Source organism: Vespula vulgaris, chromosome 12 (genome assembly GCF_905475345.1).
Source record: "Vespula vulgaris chromosome 12, iyVesVulg1.1, whole genome shotgun sequence".
Taxonomy (NCBI): domain Eukaryota; kingdom Metazoa; phylum Arthropoda; class Insecta; order Hymenoptera; family Vespidae; genus Vespula; species Vespula vulgaris.
In genome coordinates, this window is record NC_066597.1 from 3,015,001 (window position 1) to 3,034,277 (window position 19,277).

The 19,277-nt window shown below is 33.9% G+C and overlaps 1 protein-coding gene across 14 annotated transcripts in view; it reads left to right on the top strand.

Moving 5' to 3' along the window:
• Positions 1-19,277, top strand: part of LOC127068236 (polypyrimidine tract-binding protein 1) — a 390,025-nt gene that overhangs the window by 138,781 nt on the left and 231,967 nt on the right. The window lies entirely within an intron of this gene.

Here is a 19,277-nt window from a genome sequence, read left to right on the forward strand (position 1 = left end):
CAATTCTTTTTGTTTTGTTTTTCCATTTTGTTTTTTCGTTTTGTTAATTCTTTTTCTACTTATGTCTTTTCCAATGGTCAATCAAAAAGAACATAACGTCAAAAGTATACGAAGACGACCGACCCGTTCCTTTACTTATTTTCTTCTTTATTGCTTACTGATGACTTTTCCGATTCTCTTCCGACACGTTGCCTCTGTAAAACAGATTTACCACTAAAATGTCTCAGAAAATTTCATTCCTCGCTAATCTAGAAAATATACTATTAGATTTTAGTTTGTTTTAAGTGTATCAAGATATCTGTGTATATAACGTTTAATCGATCAACCATATTGGATAAATGTTTACTCGATCGTTGATGTAATATATTTGATTATAGATACATACATACTATTTACGTACATATATATTCTACGTGCATGTGTAAGGAAATATTTAAAAAAAAAAAAAAAAAAGATTAAAAAGAAATGATACGATAGAAACAAAGATGGACGACTTAAGTACTTCTTTCTCTCTCTTTCGCACACGTACGCAATTACTTCCGAATGATATAGAAAGAGATAGAAATATTGTAAGCGTATGTGTGGACGGAATAAGAAAAGTAAAAGATAGAGATAGAGAAATATAGCGTACGTGTGGATAGAAAAAGATAGTGAATCCGATTCGATCGGTCGATGCTTTACCGAACGAACGAGTCTATATCGATATTTTCTTGTTCACTGAGAATCCCTCGGGATATGGGCGCGTGGATGAAACGAAGAAACGAAAGAAGGAAGATCGTAGAAATCCCGATCTAGATTTAATTCAGCATGGACTACGTCGTCCTCGCTTCGTTCGATGTCCATCGTCGATACCTCAGGGCATTTCAAGACTCTCTCTCCCTCTTTTTTTCTCTTTCTCTATCTATCTATCTGTCTATCTACCTATCTATCTATCTATCTATCTATCTATCTATCTTTCTCTATCTTTTTTATTTTCTATCTTTCTAAAAGAAACAACGTTTTCTTTTTAAATCGACGATTCAATTTCTATTACTATACATAATACGTAAATATCACTCGAAACAAATTTTCTTTTATTGAATTAACGTAGATCAATTATATCGATTATCGTTAATATTTTTTTTATCGAGTAGAATTGTATTATTAATAATAAAGATAACTGGGAAAACATACACTTTAAAGGGAAAATTTCGAGTCATTAATTTATATGTTTATAATGTGCTATTAGAGTATGGTATTATCGTACTTATAATTCTTTATAATAATATTAAAAAAAAAATAAATAAAAAGAGATAAATCTTTGCACAAGCCTATATAACATGCGGTTCATGTTTTATACTTGTAATTTGTAAAGATTTAAGGATTAAGGGAATTTCTTTTTTTTTTTTTATAGGAATTAACATTTAAATAGAAAGTAAATATTCGTTAAAATAATCATTTACTTTGCGATTACTGTCGATAGAATCATATGTCGATATCAATGTACAATGATATTGTAACGATTAGGATAGCTAAACCGAATCGATCTCTCGCTTTCTCTCTCTCTTTTTTTTTCTCTTTCCGTCTCTGTCTCTGTCTCTATCTCCGTCTCAAGATAAATTTCTTTCGATAGGATTGAAATTAATTCAATATCGAACTACAAGACAATTTCAAGCTATGACGTAACTGTTTCTTCTTTCTTGCTTCTCCTTTTTTTTTATCATTTTTACTAATTTTTCAAATTAGATATAAAAGCTTATATAAACACAACATGCGCACTGTCGTTTGAAATCACTGATACACCTACATTATGTGACAATGAAATGAAAATAAAAGAATTATTCCGTTTTCTTTTCTTTTTTTTTCTTTTTAATCTCCGTCGTTACGAAAGAAAAGAAGGTAATGGGAAAAAAGAAAAGAAAATAAAAAAAGAGAAAGAAAAGGAAGGAAGGATCCAATTCTTTGTTTCGTTTTTGTTTATTACTTTATCGGTTTTATTCGCACATAGATATACAGATACGGTAATATCCTTTGAAAACCCATGAGAATGCAGTTTGATCGGTTATTGGTGGCATTAATACGTTAGTAGTTAATCCGCTTACGTTACCAGAGAAATCTTTCGTTTTATATTTTATTTCTTTTTTTCTTTTTTTATCTTCGTTATCACCGATGAAAACTAAAGAGAAAAAGAGGGAACGAGAGAGAGAGAGAGAGAGAGAGAGACGTGGCGCAGTGATGCGAGTGATATTATCACATAAATGCATAACTAATTAATCAGTGTATTGTGTAAAATGGATTGTAACGATGGTGAAAGAATAATAACGAAAAGAGAGAGTGAGAAAGATTATATATATATATATATATATATATATATATATATTTATACACACATATATAGAGAAACATATAACTTCAGAGTCGATATTCGATCGACATAGCATCTCGTTCAAATTAACTTTGATTGATTGTTCGGTTTTAATTGAGCCGTTGTTGCACATTCTCTCTTTCTCTCTCTCTCTCTCTCTCTCTTTTTCTCTCTTGTTGACCACCGAGTTTGTTTTTCTTTTTATTTTTTTTTTTTGTTATTTATTTACTTCGAAACAGACCCCCGAAAAATTCTACGCACGACCGCGCTATGAAATTAATTAAAACGGAAACACGTGTTGATCTTATCGACGATGTGTCACATACTTTGTTTGTGTTTTTTTTCGAGCGACTTTGTCTCTTTCTCTCTCGCTCTTTTTTATGCCCTTCACAAAGATCGCGTCAATCGACGGTTAACGAGGATGTAAAATTGTGACTGTCGCGTAAACGATACGAGATATCGTACTATTTTAGATTGGCTTATCATTTTTTTTTCTTCGTCGATTTATTTACACGTATAAAAAATTATGATACACACCACACACGCACACACATATATATTCGTTATAAATGTTTGCAAACTTTATTGTGAACTCATACTTTATTGTGTATTCATTATTATTATTAAAAAAAGAATGAATGAATGAAACGAAGAAAAGATTAAAAATAACGAGAAAGAGAGAGAGAGAGAAAAATGGATGTGTCAAATCATGAGAAAATAACACTTATCGACAAGTGTTTCCGTAATAACTAATTAGCCGATTAACAAAGTTTCTAGTATTCGGTGATGGATTTTCTTATCGAAAATCTTTACTTTCCCTCTCTGTCACTCTCTAATCCTCTTCTCCATATTTCTTTTCTCCTCCATCTCCTCCTTCATCTTCTCCATCCTTTTCGTTCTCTAAAGCATGAACGAAACGCACACTCGCCATCCTTCTTCTCCTCCTCCTCCTCCTCCTCCTCTTATTACTATTCGCCAATGGCACTCAGGAATTGTCCGCTCAGCCGTTTGTGTTCAAAGAGAATTAGCGATAATAACGAGCTGTCGGTTGATTGCCTCGGCAACGTTCATCGATCCTCACCCCCTCTCTCTCACCCCACATCCTTTCGACGAGGAGACGTGCCATTAATCCGTAGCTCAATGAAAGAGAGATAGAAATAGAGATAGATAGATAGATATATAGATGGATAGGAAAAGAGAGAGAGAGAGAGAGAGAGAGAGAGAGAGAGAGAGAGAGAGAGAGAGAGAGAGAAAGAGAGAGTGAAAGAGAAATAGAAATAGAAAAGGATTGATATCTGCTCGTATACGAAAGTAATAAATTGTAGTTTACTACGTAGGGTTGAAAAATATTTTGCTTGAATTACGAGCTATATTTGTTAATTTTCTTTCATTTTCGATTCCTTTTTTTTATTCATTTTTTTCTCTTTTGACTTCTTTTTTTTTTTTTAAATTCGACCAGTCCTTTCTCTTTCTGTATCTCTCTTTTTCTTTTTTTTTTTCTTTATTTCCTGTATTCTTTTATCTTTTATTTTTTTTTTGCGATTTGACCGTGGTTTTATCTCTTTTTTTTTTATTTGGTTGTTCTTGTTTCACGCAAATTGTCAAGAAATTTCTTATTTATCTTTAACAACAAAGAAGAACTTCACTTTTTTTCCCCCTCAATCGTCATATTTTTTTTATATTCCACGGATGGATACTTCACTTTTTTTCCTGTTTCTCTTCCTCTTCCCCCCCCCCCCTCTCTCTCTCGTTTCCTTATTTTTTTATTTATTTTTCTCTCTTCGTTAATTTATCGTTGAAAGTAAGAAGGTTACTTTCGTTATAAGAGTTTGACCGTTCTGATCCTCTCAGACTATTTCTGTCGACGGTGACCGACCGAATCTCCCTTGAGAGGAAAAGAGAAAGTATCCAGGCTCTCTCTGGATAATAAGAGAAGAACTTAGCTTTGCGTTAAAAGCTTAGGATATTGTTAGAAGATATGTATTAAGATAGAACTTATTTATTTTTCTTTTCTTTTTTCTTTTCTTTTTTCTTTTCTTTCTTTTTTTTTTTCTTATCGATCCAATGGTTAGTCCATTACTAAAAATATTTATTTTTTTACTTACGAATTTCTTTTTTGTACGTGATTTTTTTAAATTTTGCACAGTATATAGCCCATATTTTTAATATTTGTATTATGTCATTAGCGACGTAACAATGTTCATAGTTTATTATACGATGCTTAAAATAATGTAATAGTTTTTGTCAAATAAATTCTACGTTCTTTTAAATAGTATCGTCAATGATAAAATGCAGAATAATGTACACACGCATAGACGTATGTTCATTTATTAGAAATCGTATGAAAAGTTTTGTTCTTTTTTTTGAATATAAAGTACTGAAAATAAATTATGATTATCGAGTTTAGAATACTATCGAGTCTTTTGACAGTGAGAGCGTGACACGTGTTATTTGCGATCGAATTGTGTTTCATTCGTTTTGTTGAATATGTTTATTTTAACAACGAACAAACTACAAACTCTCCATTTAGGAAAATAAACTACGATTAAACCACTTTCACGTAGTTCCATTGCCGTTATTAAATAATACGATATACAACGTCGTACCAACCGTATCAACTATTTATTCATAATAAATGTGTCTACTATCTTTAATCGAAACATCGATTTTATCATAACAATCATACAATACCTTGTAGATATATTTGTACGATCGAATTATTTATACAAATCATTTCTAATACGAATAATGAAATATCTTTTCGATACAATAAGATTTAAACAATATTAATAGGTAGATTTATAATCGAGTTACTTTTTCAACAAGTAATAAATAAAAAGTCGACGCGAATATAAGAAGATAAATCAAAATTATATTTGACGAGTACGAGAGAAAGAAATATATCGTGAGGGTGCAATTTATATATGCTTTCGCAAATGATTCGTCGATCGCAGTAAAAGCGTTTTAAGGGAAAGAAAAAATTTTATGTCGATCCTTGCTCCATTACGAACGCTATTAACGAGCCTGTTTTAATTGCGAATACAAATATATAACGAGCTTGTTTATCTCTTCGCTTTCCTTTCTTTTTTAATTTTTTTTTCTTTTTTTTTTCCAAATAATCATTAGCGCAAAATATATATTAAGATCTATACTCTTTGTCCTTGTTGAATATAATCAAAGCAAAAATCATCTTCTTCTGCATTGAGTAAACGTTCGTTCGAGATATCTAACGTGGTTGGCATTTCTTCGACGAAGATCGTCGGACGAAATAGAAAGAGAAAGATATATAGGAAAACAGAAAAAGGGGTGAAGGTAGAGAGGAGGAGAAGAGTGAAGAGGAAGAGATAGAAACACCGTAGAAAATGACTTGTTATCTCCGCGGATCCGCATTTTCCAGAAACGTCAAAAACTTCCTCTCGTTCGAAACGAAGCTCGACGTTGGAACGTCGTTAGCAAGAGGGTGAGGAGAGGGATTGGTTAAGGGGTGAGTGGTGAGGAGGAGAGGACGAAGAGAACGACGACGATGACGACGACGAATCGCTCGAAATGAAACTCGAAATGTAACGTTCTCTGACGTGGCCGTGATCGAACGTTCTTTGCGAAATAAGAAAATGGACTCATTAGTCAATTTATATATATACTCTCACGTACACACACATACACAGAAATTTTATATTGGGGAATAAGTAAGTGAATCTTATTAAAGAGAGAGAGAGCCAATTTATTTATGTATATTTAATTTCTTATATGGTGCGTGTGTATATATATATATATGTATAAATTCACTATATAATGAATATGTACGAAAAATACACACACACATGTATGTTTAAGATAAATAGTTTTTTTTTTTTTTCATAGATCGCGATAGTCGTAAAATGAGACGAAAAAATCGAAAGTAATCTTTTTACATTTTTTATTTATTTATTTCTTTTTCGTTTTTCAATGCCTATTTTTCTTCTTTCACTTTTTGGGGTCTTTCTTTTATTTTTCTTTTTTTTTTCCAAATCATCAGAATTCTATTTTTCGAGAAGTAACAAGTCGGCGAATTCTTTTATTCAAATCGTAATCGTACTCGATCGTATTGTAAATCGAAAAAATGTTTTTTTTCGATTGCTCGAGAAGTTTCAAGTTCGACAAATCGATAGATCGAAGACACGTGAATTGGTTACAGGATAGAGATTAGAGGGAGAGACTTACGCATCTCTACTCTCACTTCGATCTTCTCCTCTTCATTCCTCCCACTCCTGCTTCCCATCACCCACACCCATATTCGAATAGTTCTACTGACGAGTAACGGGCGTCAGGCTAAATCGAAACTACCGAACTACTCGAGGCAATTAGTAATAACTAATTAGTTATCGAGGACACGCTGAGCTTTAGCGATGGTGGTTCCTTGAAGGAGGTGGTTGAAGGAGGAGAAGGAAGAAGAGAAATAGGAGTAGGAGTAGAAGTGGGAGTAGAAGTGGGAGTAAGAGTAGAGGAGTAGTAGAAGGGTTTCCAAACGAAGTTTCTAAGCTTCCCAAGATCAAACTGTATCACCGTTTCTGTTAGAAATCAAAGCTGATCGTTGAAATAGTTCAGAGATATGACATCACCCTTTCGATATTCGAAATTCGATCGTATTCGTTCTATAAAGAGCTGATTTTGCACACACACCCACGTCCACACCCATCCACACACATTTACATACCTATATAAGATCAATTAAAAAAGTAATCTATATGTATATGTAATCATAATATATATATATATGTATGATTTTTTTTCTATAAATTTCTTTTTGTTGTATACGTAGATGTCTATATATGTAGATCTACATACTATGTATGTATATGTATATATATATATGGCTTTAGATATACATTGATGTATATATATTTTTCCATATTATAAAAGTACAAAGCTTATAAAATTTTTTCCGATTTCTAATAGATTGTTATAAATATACTCAATAACTTTTGACCCATCCTGTATATTACGTACATCTTTTGCGGTTTTTCAAACCTACCGTGTACATATCCTCTCTCTCTCTCTCCTCCTCCTATTTATCTATCTCTCCATCAAGTATTTACATAGAAACGACGATATGATACGAACGCTGAGTCTACTAGAAATCGAAAATTAAAAAGACGAATTGCTCAGCAATATTAAAAATGAATGAAGACGAAAATAATTAAAAAGTTTAAAAAATACTTAGAAAAAAAAAAAAGACAAATAGATAGATAGACAGATGGGTAAATAGGTAGATAGATAGACAGATAGATAGACAGATGGGTAAATAGGTAGATAGATGGATAGATAGATAGATAGATAGATAGATAGATAGATAGATAGTAGGAGGAGACAGGGAGGGGTATATGTGATTCACCGTGCATTCATGGCATTCAATTGACTTTCAATTAGCACGAATTTTCCATTGGGAAGGTAAAAACAAGAATCCAACGAGCGAGAGCTATTCGTCTGGCAAATCGTTCGTTCATTCGTTCACTGCGAATCAATTCCCTCTCCCTTCACCCCTTTCTACTATTTTCTCTGTCTCTCTCATTCTCTTCTTCTCTTTTTCTCTGCTCTTCTCTCTCTCTCTCTCTCTCTCTCACTCTCTAAATCAGGGATACTGCGTGACACGCGTTACGGCTTGTTTCGATGTTTTCTCGTCATTAACGCGTTTCCAAGATCACGTTTCGCATGTTCTCATTTACGTCTCTGATTCTTCTCTTCCTTTTCGTTTAGATATTTTTCATTTTATTCCACTGTACATGGGTATATGTGTACGTGTACGTGTGTGCGTATATACATTACATATTCATTTACAAGGGATGCTTTGTTGGGAAATCGAAGTGCGTAGGATAATCGATTCCTTCTTATTTTTATTTTTATAAATCAATTATCTATAATCTTTCTTTGAACTCTCTTACTCTTTTTTTTTTTATATAAGTTGTAGTATTAACAACCTAGGAAAACTTTTGGCTATCGTCTAAGAAATTACTTTTATACGTAGAGTACGTATTTTTCTTTCTTTTTTTCTTCCTTTCTTTCTTTTGTCTCTCTCTTTTTTTTTTATGGTTCATTTAATTTCATTCAGTTTATTCTCTGATTTATATCGCGGAGTAAGATCGCGTTTCATTTCATTTTAATCATTATTTCGTACATTTTTGAAGTGATAGAGAGAAATTTGATAATGGCCAAGAGAACAAGAAAAAGAAAATAATATCTCTTCTCCCTCTTATTTAATATTATATTCTTTTAATATTAATTTCGTTGAATTACTCGTTTTATTCGATTTTATTTATTTCACGAGATTCCGTTTCATTCGATTTGAATACGTTATATATGTACTTTACGTTTTACGTAAGGAGTAGAAATTTATATTAACAACAACAACAACAACAATAACAATAATAATAATAATAATAATAATAATAATAATAATAATAATGATGATGATGATGATAATAATGAAATAACGTGGCTATATATTTTCTGAAATGTTTTATCATATTTGCGTATATAGATGAATTTATTTTGGTGGATTGATTTAATTTATTTTATACATATTTATATCCAATTTAATATACAATAATGTCGTTATATTTATTAAAAATATTAGGAAAATATTAATCAATGTAGTAGCAGCAATGAAATAATCTTTTTTATCTCCACTCTCTCTCTCTCTCTCTCTCTCTCTCTCTTTCTGACACACACACACTTCAATATTTTTTTTTTATCATTCCATCTCTATTTCATTCATTATATTTGACTAGATTTTTATTATAATATTCGTATTATCATGTCGTACATTTTTTTATTCCGCAAAAAGAAAAAAAAACTGAGATAAAACAACTTTATAAGATTCTTCTCTTTCTTCCTTTTTTTTTTCTTCTTCGTTGTTAGGACGACTAATCTTAAATATATATATATATATATATATATATATATATATATATATATAAAAGAAAAAGGGGAAAAAAAATAAAAGAGCAGATAATGTGAATTCTAATCGAACGAACGAATCTTTACGCTCGAATAGATTTTAAATAAACAAAAGAAGTTAAAAGAATGAGACAGATCTTGATAGATCTCAGAAAAATTCTTACTATGGTTCTTCTCTTTCTTTCTCTTTCTCTTTTTTTTTCTCTCTTTCTCGTTCTTAAAGTGGAAGAACCTCAAGGTATTTCTCTACTCGGCTCAATTTTTCAAAAGCCATGCTCGTTCTTATCCTTCGGCATTCGGACACCGTGCACGCGAGCACGATCAAGCATTCCGAAAGTTTTACGGATGGCCGCATGTATTTTTCATATGCATCGAGGGAATCCTTGCGGAAGTTCCACAAGACAAGGGAAGTGAAAAGGAACGGAGAGATGGTAGAGGGGAGAAAGATTGGGAGAGAGAGAGAGAGAGAGAGAGAGAGAGGGAGAGAAAGGAAAAAAAGAAAGAAATTCTCATGAACAACTTAAAAAAAAAACAACTTCGTCATTCTATATCGCGTTCATCTTGATCGGACATGTATAAAGATTTAAACATGTAAATAATATTTATCAGCTGTGCTTATATATATTTTTATATTATTTATATATATGTATATATATCTGTACATGTATATATAACTTAATATACGTACAAGTATAATGTAAAAGAAAGAACAAATAATATTGGAGATAACTAATTTTATTTCTTACAGTTTGTTACAAGAAATAAATTATAAAAATATAAATAATGTATATAAAAATGATTTGATCTCTCGTTTCTCGAGACGACGATTCGTAAATCTGAATGAACGAAAAGAGAACAAAATACAATAAAACGAAATAAAATGAAAGATAAAGAAAGATATGTTGAAGTAGGGGTGTGTTGTATGAGTTGAGAGGAAGCGAGATGGAGCGATTATGCTTCGAAATGAGAATCGACAGGATTGCAGCACTTAGTTAGCAAGAGGGAACGAGGTTTACCTGGAATTGGGTACTCTAGAGGCCGAGGTTCTGCTAGTCAGGAATCTCGGTTATTCCGATTAAGTCTCCGTTCCAGTCAACGGGATCGTTGAACGACGATAGATAGATAGATAGATAGATAGATAGATGGATGAATAGATAGATGGATAGACAGATAGATAGACAGAAACTGAAATCTTTATGAAATTCGTAAGTCCAATCGAATCGAATCGAATCGAATCTGATGGAATCGAATCGAATCGAATCGAATCGAATCGAATCGAATCGAATCGAAGGGGACCGAGCAATTCCTTACTCTTCACCTCGTCTTCTTCCTTATAAACGTTCTAATCGTTCTAATAATTCTCCTAATCATCATTTCTAACGTAAAAGAATTATCGAAGATCAAACTGGTCTTTTGGAAAATTTTCCTTTTAATCTTCTTGGATAATATCAAATTTTTTTTCTTTTTTCTAAGATCGTGGAAAGATTTTTTCTCTCGAGATAGAGAGGGTAAAGAGAGAGAGAGAGAGAGAGAGAGAGAGAGAGAGAGAGAGTGTGTGTGTATCATATGCGTGTATGTGAATATATGTATGTTTATGTGTATTTAAAAAAGATGCATCCTTTACAAAAGTCAAGGCCAGAGGCGCGATTTCGTTAATACGATGAACACGAAGAGAATATGTACGTGCTATGTTAGTTTCGATATTACAGAAGAGGAAACTTGAAAGGATGAGAAACTGGTGGGAGGGGAGGGGTGATAGCTGAGAATGGTTTGAAAGACGGGTACATAGAGAAAGAGAGAGAGAGAGAGGCATAGAGAAGAAAAGAGAGAGAGAGAGAGAAAGAGAGATGGTAAATACTTTTCGTCTCTCTTAGTCTTACCAGATCAGTTCGCTTCCTTATCGAAATTCTTAATTAGAAAATTTTAATTATGTTTTGAGGCTCTACCCTTGAAAGAGGGAATAGAGAATAGAGAGGAAGTCGAGTAAGTAGGCTTCAACTATCGAACGTTGAGAAGAAGAAGAAGAGATGCTGCGTTGCTGTTGCTGCTATTGCTGATGCTGTTGTTAGCATCCCTTGGTATATACCTTAAAGATAGTGAAATTTTGTTAGACGAAAATGTTTGAAGGAGAGAGAAAGAAAGAAAGAGATAGAAGAAGATTCCTTTCTCTCCCTCTCCCTCTCTTTCTTTCTCTCTTTTTCTTTCTCCTTCATTCTTCTTCGCTTCTTTACTCGAAGATGCCGAGTTCTACAGGAGAGACACGGCAATTAAGCTCGTTCTTGATAAAGATATCGTCCCCGCCCTCTCGTTTTGATAAGTTGATATTACATTTCACCTGAGCCTCGTCTTTTAATAGCCTTTATTTATTTATTTGCTTATTTATTTTTATCGATTTGATCGATCGATCGATCGATGGGTCGAACGAATGTTCGCCGATGAAATGTTCGTATTCGCCACTTCTTTCGTGTTTTTTTCCTCTCGCTTTCTTTTGCTCTTATTTATCATGTTTTTTTCTTTCATCGATTTTTTCGCTTTTCCTCTTTCTTTTTTTCATTCCTCTAGAATTTCCGACGAGTTATTTTCGAAAGGAACAGGTAATTCGTAGTCACCGGGATCTTCGGCTAAAGATTATATTTCATTTATTTTCTTGGAATTTTGTCTTGGAATTTGGAATCCGTCGAAGTATCGAAAAGAAAAAGAAAGAAAAGAAGAAAAGAGAAACAAGAAAAGAAAAGAAAAGAAAAGAAAGGACAAACAATAGGGCTTGCGAAAAGATACGTATGAATGTTGCAGTGGATACTCACGTACGACGTAGCTCGAAAGTTGAGGTAGGGGTGTGTGAGTGATACGAGAGAGGGGATGGGGTTAAAACAGAAAGTATAGTGAATAATAAATAGCGTCGAACGTTTGAAAGGGTCTCTCTTGAACTAAGCAAAAGCAACGGAAGACCTTTGCCGTTTTCGTTGACACGTCTACCTCGATTAGCAAGCTCGTTTCTTCCTTTCTCTCCCACTCTCTCACTCTCTCACTCTCTCTTTCTCTCTTTCTCTTTCTCTTTCTCTTTCTTGCTCGTTCTCCTCTTTTAGTACGAAGTTAATTGTCGACAAATTAGTCGAGGGTGGATAGAAAATTAATCAAACGCAAAACGTACGAATGGAAGAGACGTATGCGGCGGAATAGTCACGGTTGGTGGTTATGAAGCTAGTAGTAGTAGTAGTAGTAGTTAGTGATAGTGGTGGTGGTAGTAGTAGTTAGTGATAGTGGTGGTGGTGGTAGTAATAAAAGAGAAAAGGGACCTAGTGAGAGGAGCTTGACACAAAGGTGTATTTGGGAGAAGATAGGAAAAAGAGAGACAGTAGCATACAGAAAGAGGAAGAGAGAGAGAGAGAGAGAGAGAGAGAGAGAGAGAGAGAGAGAATTTGCGAGCAGGACAACGCGACCTGGCAACTTTATCCGGCTGTATTAACGCCGAGTAACGCGTATAATTATCGTTTGAACTCCATTTTAGTCATATTATATATATATATATATATATATATATATATATATATATATGTAATATATAGAGAAGGTTGGAGGGAGAATAATAGTATATCAACGGAAGAAGCAATGAAATTGTACGAGAAAATATCTATGTAGTAGATACGTACAGTATATATATAAGTGGCCTCTCTTGTGGAAGAGAGAATGATAGAGATAGAGATAGAGATAGTGAAAGGGCGAGGATGAGACGGAAGGAGAGAGAAAGCGTTTGTATTTCAACGCTCGAATCGACGTCATTCGCTAATTGGAAAGTCAGAACTGTCAGAACGGGTGCCGTCAGTGACAGAGGATTCGTCACGATTATCCGTTCTCATCCTGGATGACGAGGAACCACCAGCAATAGTACCACTAACACTATTACTACTAGTACCACTACTACTGTTACTACTACTACTACTATTACTATTGCTATCTACGATATCATTGACACCATTCGCAGCTTGTCGATCTCTCTCTCTCTCTCTCTATCTATCTATCTATCTATCTATCTATCTATCTTTCTTTCTCTATGTCTATGTCTATGTGTACGTCTATGTTTCTGTTACTGTTACTGATGTTACTATATCGTAGTTTGCAATCGTAGTCAGTGCAGTTGTTACACATCGATCGAAATCGTGTGCCACGTTCGATCATGTTCTTAATCGTCCATTTGTTCATCGATAAAATAAGGGACGTGAGAAATTAGAAAAAGAGAGAGAAAGTGGGACGGGTGTAGGAAAGAAAAGTTTTTAAATAGATACATTTATGTTCCTAGAAAGTGTATTAATTAGTTTATAAATTTATACGGATACGTACTTACATACCACACCTTTCTATATACATACGTATACATTTCTGTATAAATTTGCTTATATTAAAGTTTTAATATTTATCAGATAATTCATCCAATACATACATATATACACACACACACTTTAATATACCACATGTTTATACGTGTATATATATATATATATATATATATATATATATATATATATATATATATGTAAGTAACCAACGCATATTTTTGTCGCAAAAGGTTAGACTTAAATATGTATATTTAATAGGATCATCCCTTCACTCACGCTAGTCAGCTAGCCAGTTAGCTTGCCCAGCAAACCCTATCCCTTTTGGAGCCCTAATTTTCTTTTTTTTTTTTACCTTCCTCTTTCTTTTTTGTTCCTTCTCTCTTCAGTTCTCTTTTTTTTTCCTTTTTTACTTCACTTCTTTTTTTCTTTTATTTTTTTTCTTTTCTTTTTTTTTTTCTTTTTATTATTCTCATCTTCCTCATCCTACACGATGCATTCGCTTTTTGAATCTCATTTTTGTTCTCACCGAAAGACTGCTGCCCATCGAGCGAGAAGATTTTTTTTCGCTCGCCTTTCCGGGCCGTCGATCTTACTTCTCACACCTCCTCCTTCTCTATCACCTCCTCTCTCTCTCTTTCTCTCTTTCTCTTCCTCCTTCTTCATTCTAGCAACCTGAAGTGAACGGGGACGCATGCTTCTCCGTGTTTTATGCAAACCTTTGGGTTTTATGCAATGAGACTGCAATATCAAACGCCGCGAGAGGAAAGCGAGCAGAGTGCCGCTGAATAAAATATCTAGCGCGTTAAAGAGAGAAAGATGTATGTGTTTATGTGTGTGTATGTGTTATATATATATATATATATATATATATATATATATATAAGGAAAAGAAAAGAGGGTTGAAGCAAGGGTGGATAGTAGAAATCGTCAGGATAAACTCATAGGTCATATTCGGTAAAGGTTCACCAAGAGCATTTCTACTTATGTATTTATTTCCGACATTGTATAACAACTAAGATCAAATAAATTCCCTTAAATTTTCTTCTGATAAATTTAATATGTCACAAGAAAAGTAATTTGTCATATGTATGAAAGTTTCTTCAATCGTTTTAAATATCAATTGTATTACTTTTTGATAATATTGTTAAGGTAAAAAAAAAAAGTTTTATTTTAAAAATCAAAGTCGTAACGCGAGAGTTTTATAATTTGGAAAATAGAATAGAAATGAGTCGAGAATGTTTCCAAAAAAAAAAAAGAGAGAGAGAAAGTAATTGGTTTTTAAACTTGTTTGATGTTTCCTGTGTATTTTATTATCTAAACGATTAGGAGGTTTGTGTAGATATATATAAAAAAAAGAGTAGAAAAAAATAGGAAAAAAAAATAAAATATAGAAATCGGTGAAAGAAAGAGATAGGTTCGCTTTGAACTCTTTTATCTCGAACATCATCGTCATAGTTTATCGACTATCGAACGTTCACGTTCGATCATACAAAGGAAGGATTATTTACGATCGAACGATAGCGTTTGCTATAGCTTTAACGCTATATTCACGTAATACGTATGCACGCGTTAATCTCGAATAGTAACGAGCGCGTTGTTTGAGCTAAACTCTCTGTAATTTTGAGTTCTAATCTTCGATACTTTGTGCGTTATTAACTTTCGTTATTAGATAAAGATCGTTTATAGGTACGTAACATATAGCGAGAATTTCAATGACAAGTTTATATTACAATTGTTAACGAACGAAATCGATTAGAAATTTGGTCGAGCATAATACTAACCAATTTCTAATTAATTTCGTTTGTTAATAATTACGCATATATATATATATATGTGTGTGTGTATCTGTATGTACATAAATTTATCATGAAATTTGATTAATATAATTCTATTAAATTTTTAATAAACTTCGTTCGTTCGTACGTGTGTATATGCGTGTGTTCATAAAATTATATTAATAATTAAATTTTTTTAAATACTTCAAAACGATTATAATCAAATTTCCAAAAAGAAAAAGAAAGAAAGAAAGAAAGAAAGAAAGAAATGGAAAAATTCACAAAAATCGATCCTTTCTTTTCTCTGTAAACTTGACGCCACGTAATAATAATTGTTGTAGATTTTCTTAAGTTTCGAATAATGAATAGAATTTTTAAGACAAAAGTACAGTTAGTTAGTATAAGTATATTACAGTACAAGTGGATAAGGACACACACAGAGAACAGATACACGTAAGGAATGGTATTTTCTCTTATAGTAGGAACCTTTCGAGAATTTCGAAAGCTTGCAAGATAGTAGAGTAGAGTAGAGTAGAATACAACAGAAGAGAACAGAATAGAATAGAATAGAATGGAATAGAATAGAATAGAGAAGAGAAGAGAAGAGAAGAGAAGAGAAGAGAAAGGAAGAAGAAGAGAAGAGAAGTATGTATCAAGAGGTGAACGGACAAAGCGTGTCACCATCTTCTATTTCTCTATATATATAACGTTAGAGAGAAATCAGAACACGCGTACTAACGTCGATCGGCAGCTAATCGAGTAAGGTTCGCCTAATCCGCGCTAGGATAATCGAGCTTCCGTTGGTGTTATCGCTTAAGGGTGGATTAATCGAACGCCGTCGTCGAAAGCTCCTCGCTATTTCGTAGTAAGTACGAAGGTATTCGAAGGTCGTCCTAGAAGGAAGTAAAGAGAAAGACAGACAGAGTGAGGGGGAGGGAGAGGGAGAGCGACAGACAGAAAGAGAGAGAGAGAGAGAGAGAAGAAGGGAGAAGGATATATGTATGTGTGTGTATATAGATGTGTATATATATATATATGAAGGAAGGAGGATGAAGGGCAAGTTTGAAACTTAGATTAGTGTCACGTGCCTCGCTCGTTGATCCGAAAGTAAGAGATGTGCGTGTGAATGTGTGTGTATCTATATACGAGTGGATATGTGTATGTATATGGGTAGAACGATCTGTGGAAGGAAAAGAGAGTAGCTGCCTTCGAAGCAGAGAAAGAGAAAGAGAGAGAGTGAGAGAGAGAAGGAGAGTGGCAGTGGTAGTAGTAGTAGTAGTGGTGGTAGTAGTAGTGATGGTGTGGTGGTGGTTTCGAAGGGTAGTAGTAGGATCCGTCGAGAGGGGTGAGCCTGTAACGTCACGAGCCGAGGTAGCTTAACCGACAAATCCGACAGTAAGACCCAACGAGAAATCTCTATTTCCGTGAACGCGATGTTTCCACGCTGTTTCCACGTTGTGTTTCTGGTCGATTCGGAATGATTATATGTTGTCTTTCTCTTTCTCTCTTCTCTCTCTCTGTCTCTCTCTCTGTCTCTGTCTCTGTCTCTGTCTATCTGTCTATCCTTTCTTCTTTTTCTTCTTGTTCTTCTCTTTCTATCTATCACTATATATCTCTTTCGCATTTGCAGAATTCTCCGTAAGAGCCTTGTAATGTTTAAACGTTAAACGTATTATATTCATAGTTAGCACAGTGGCAGGCTGACGTTATGCTCGTAATTATGAATAGTAAGGGAAATACTGGCGAATGGTTAGTAAAAGTCAAGGATTTCAAGATCACAGGGAAAAGATCGAAGATATTTACAAAGATAGATAGATAGATAGATGGATGGATGGATGGATGGATGGATGGATAGATTAGGAGAGGAAGAGAAAGAAGAGAGGTGGAGAAAAGAGGGAGGAACGTTTGAGAGATGCCATGTTCTTCTCGCCAAAGGATTTGTTTGGTAAACGAATCTCCTATTCCGTTATTCTTCCGTCCCGCGATAGAATCTGCCAGTGTAAAATCTATGTTTTTCAAGAAAACATTCAAAATCCCTGTTCGTCGACGTTAGAAACTTATGTATATGCGCTCGAGAAAGAGCCAGTCGATTCGCGGTGAGTAATCTTTCCGTTCTCTATACTTTCCACGAGTATGCAACTTACGTGTATGTGTGTGGTTCTCTCTCTCTCTCTCTCTCTCTCTCTCTCTTTCTCTCTATCTATCTCTCTATCTCTCGCTTTCTCTCTTTTGGTGTGCGTTCGTGTACGTCTAGTTTAAATTCTCGTTCGACGATACTCTATGGGAAAGGAGAGAAATGGAATTTGCTCTTTCAAGTCTTTTACATTGGTCGTTACGAACATGGAGAACACCCAACGTTCGTTCGTTCGTTCGTTCGTTCGTTCGTTCGTTCGTTCGTTCGTTTGTTTGCTCCTTCTACTCCGTTAAAGCACATTTAGCTTTTGTAACAATAAGTGTCATTTCAAAGTGCGTGTTTGCATATTTAGAGCTTTTGCAACTTTCGTTGGGATAAAGAGAGAGAGAGAGAGAGAGAGAGAAAGAGTAAGAGATAAAGAAAGAAGGAAAGAGAGAGGGAGAGAATGAAGGGTGGTTGAGACTGAAGGGGGTAGGCGTGTGTATGTTTAATATGTATATATGTAAAAGAGAGAGTGTGTGTGTCAGTCTATCCTTCTCTCTTTCTCTCTCTTTTTCTCTCTATGTCTAACATTTGTTCTCAACGCATTTCTACGTGTATTACCCTTATGAACTTTTCGTTCAGCTTAGTCGCTTAGTAACGCGTTTTCTCTTCGTACCTTGTTCCAGTTAGAATGATTTCTAAACAACGATAATCATATAGACGTTTTCTTCCACCTCTATTTTCTTCCCTCACACCCCTCTCCCATCAATTACATTCCGTTATATTACTTCGTCGAATCAATTTATTTTTCGTTAATTCCTTCGTAAATTCGTTCTCCGATTCTCGTTGTTAGAAATCGATTATTATACAAAATTATCGGATACGTAGAATCGATTTCTGAACGAGTTTTTGGATTAAAAGAGATTAACGAAAAAAAATGTATTATTAAAAGTATATCATACGTGGTATATCGGTTTATCGGCTAACAATTAGATTTAGTTTAAACAAATATTTCAAGTGGACATATTGGATGTTAATATCTCTGTCGAAAGTAGATACCCGTGTAACAGGATTGAATAATGTCATTCGATAAACGAAATGAACGTCGACGTTACAAGTGTTCTCGATGTCACATGATTTATTTATACTAGTCGATGAAATTTGTTTTGAGTAGAAAATCCTCGAATATATATATATATATAATATGTACTTGACAGTAAATTATAATCAACATATAAAGGCTAGGCCAAAAGTTTTTAGGCGAACTCGATAATCAATTACTCCTTCTCGAGACATTTTTCTTTATTTTCCTTTTTCCTTCTTTTTCTTTTTCTTTTTTTTTAGTCGTTAGATTTATTTTAGTTTAACAAGAATTTAAAAAAGAAAAGAAAAGAAAATCAGTCTGAAACCATTGAAAAAAAGAGTAATTGATTTTTGAAATTATCGAGGAACTTTTGGCCCGTCCTAAACATACACGCGCAACACACCTACATATCTAGTTGCTGCTATCATATTTTGTTTCACTTTGAAAGGACCACTTTATTCTAGTTGATTACTCGTAACGATACATATCACAACATGATTAATAAACGAACGCATATAAACAGACAGCAGAGAGAAAGAGAGAGAGAGAGAGAGAAAGAGAGAGTGAAAAGTAAATATGTAGTAGACGACAAAACGATCCTCGTCTTCCTCTTCATCTCCCTCTTCTACTATTCTACACCCCCCACCCTCTTTTCACAAAACGTCGAGTCCGGTTTCTGGCTCCGTTGAAG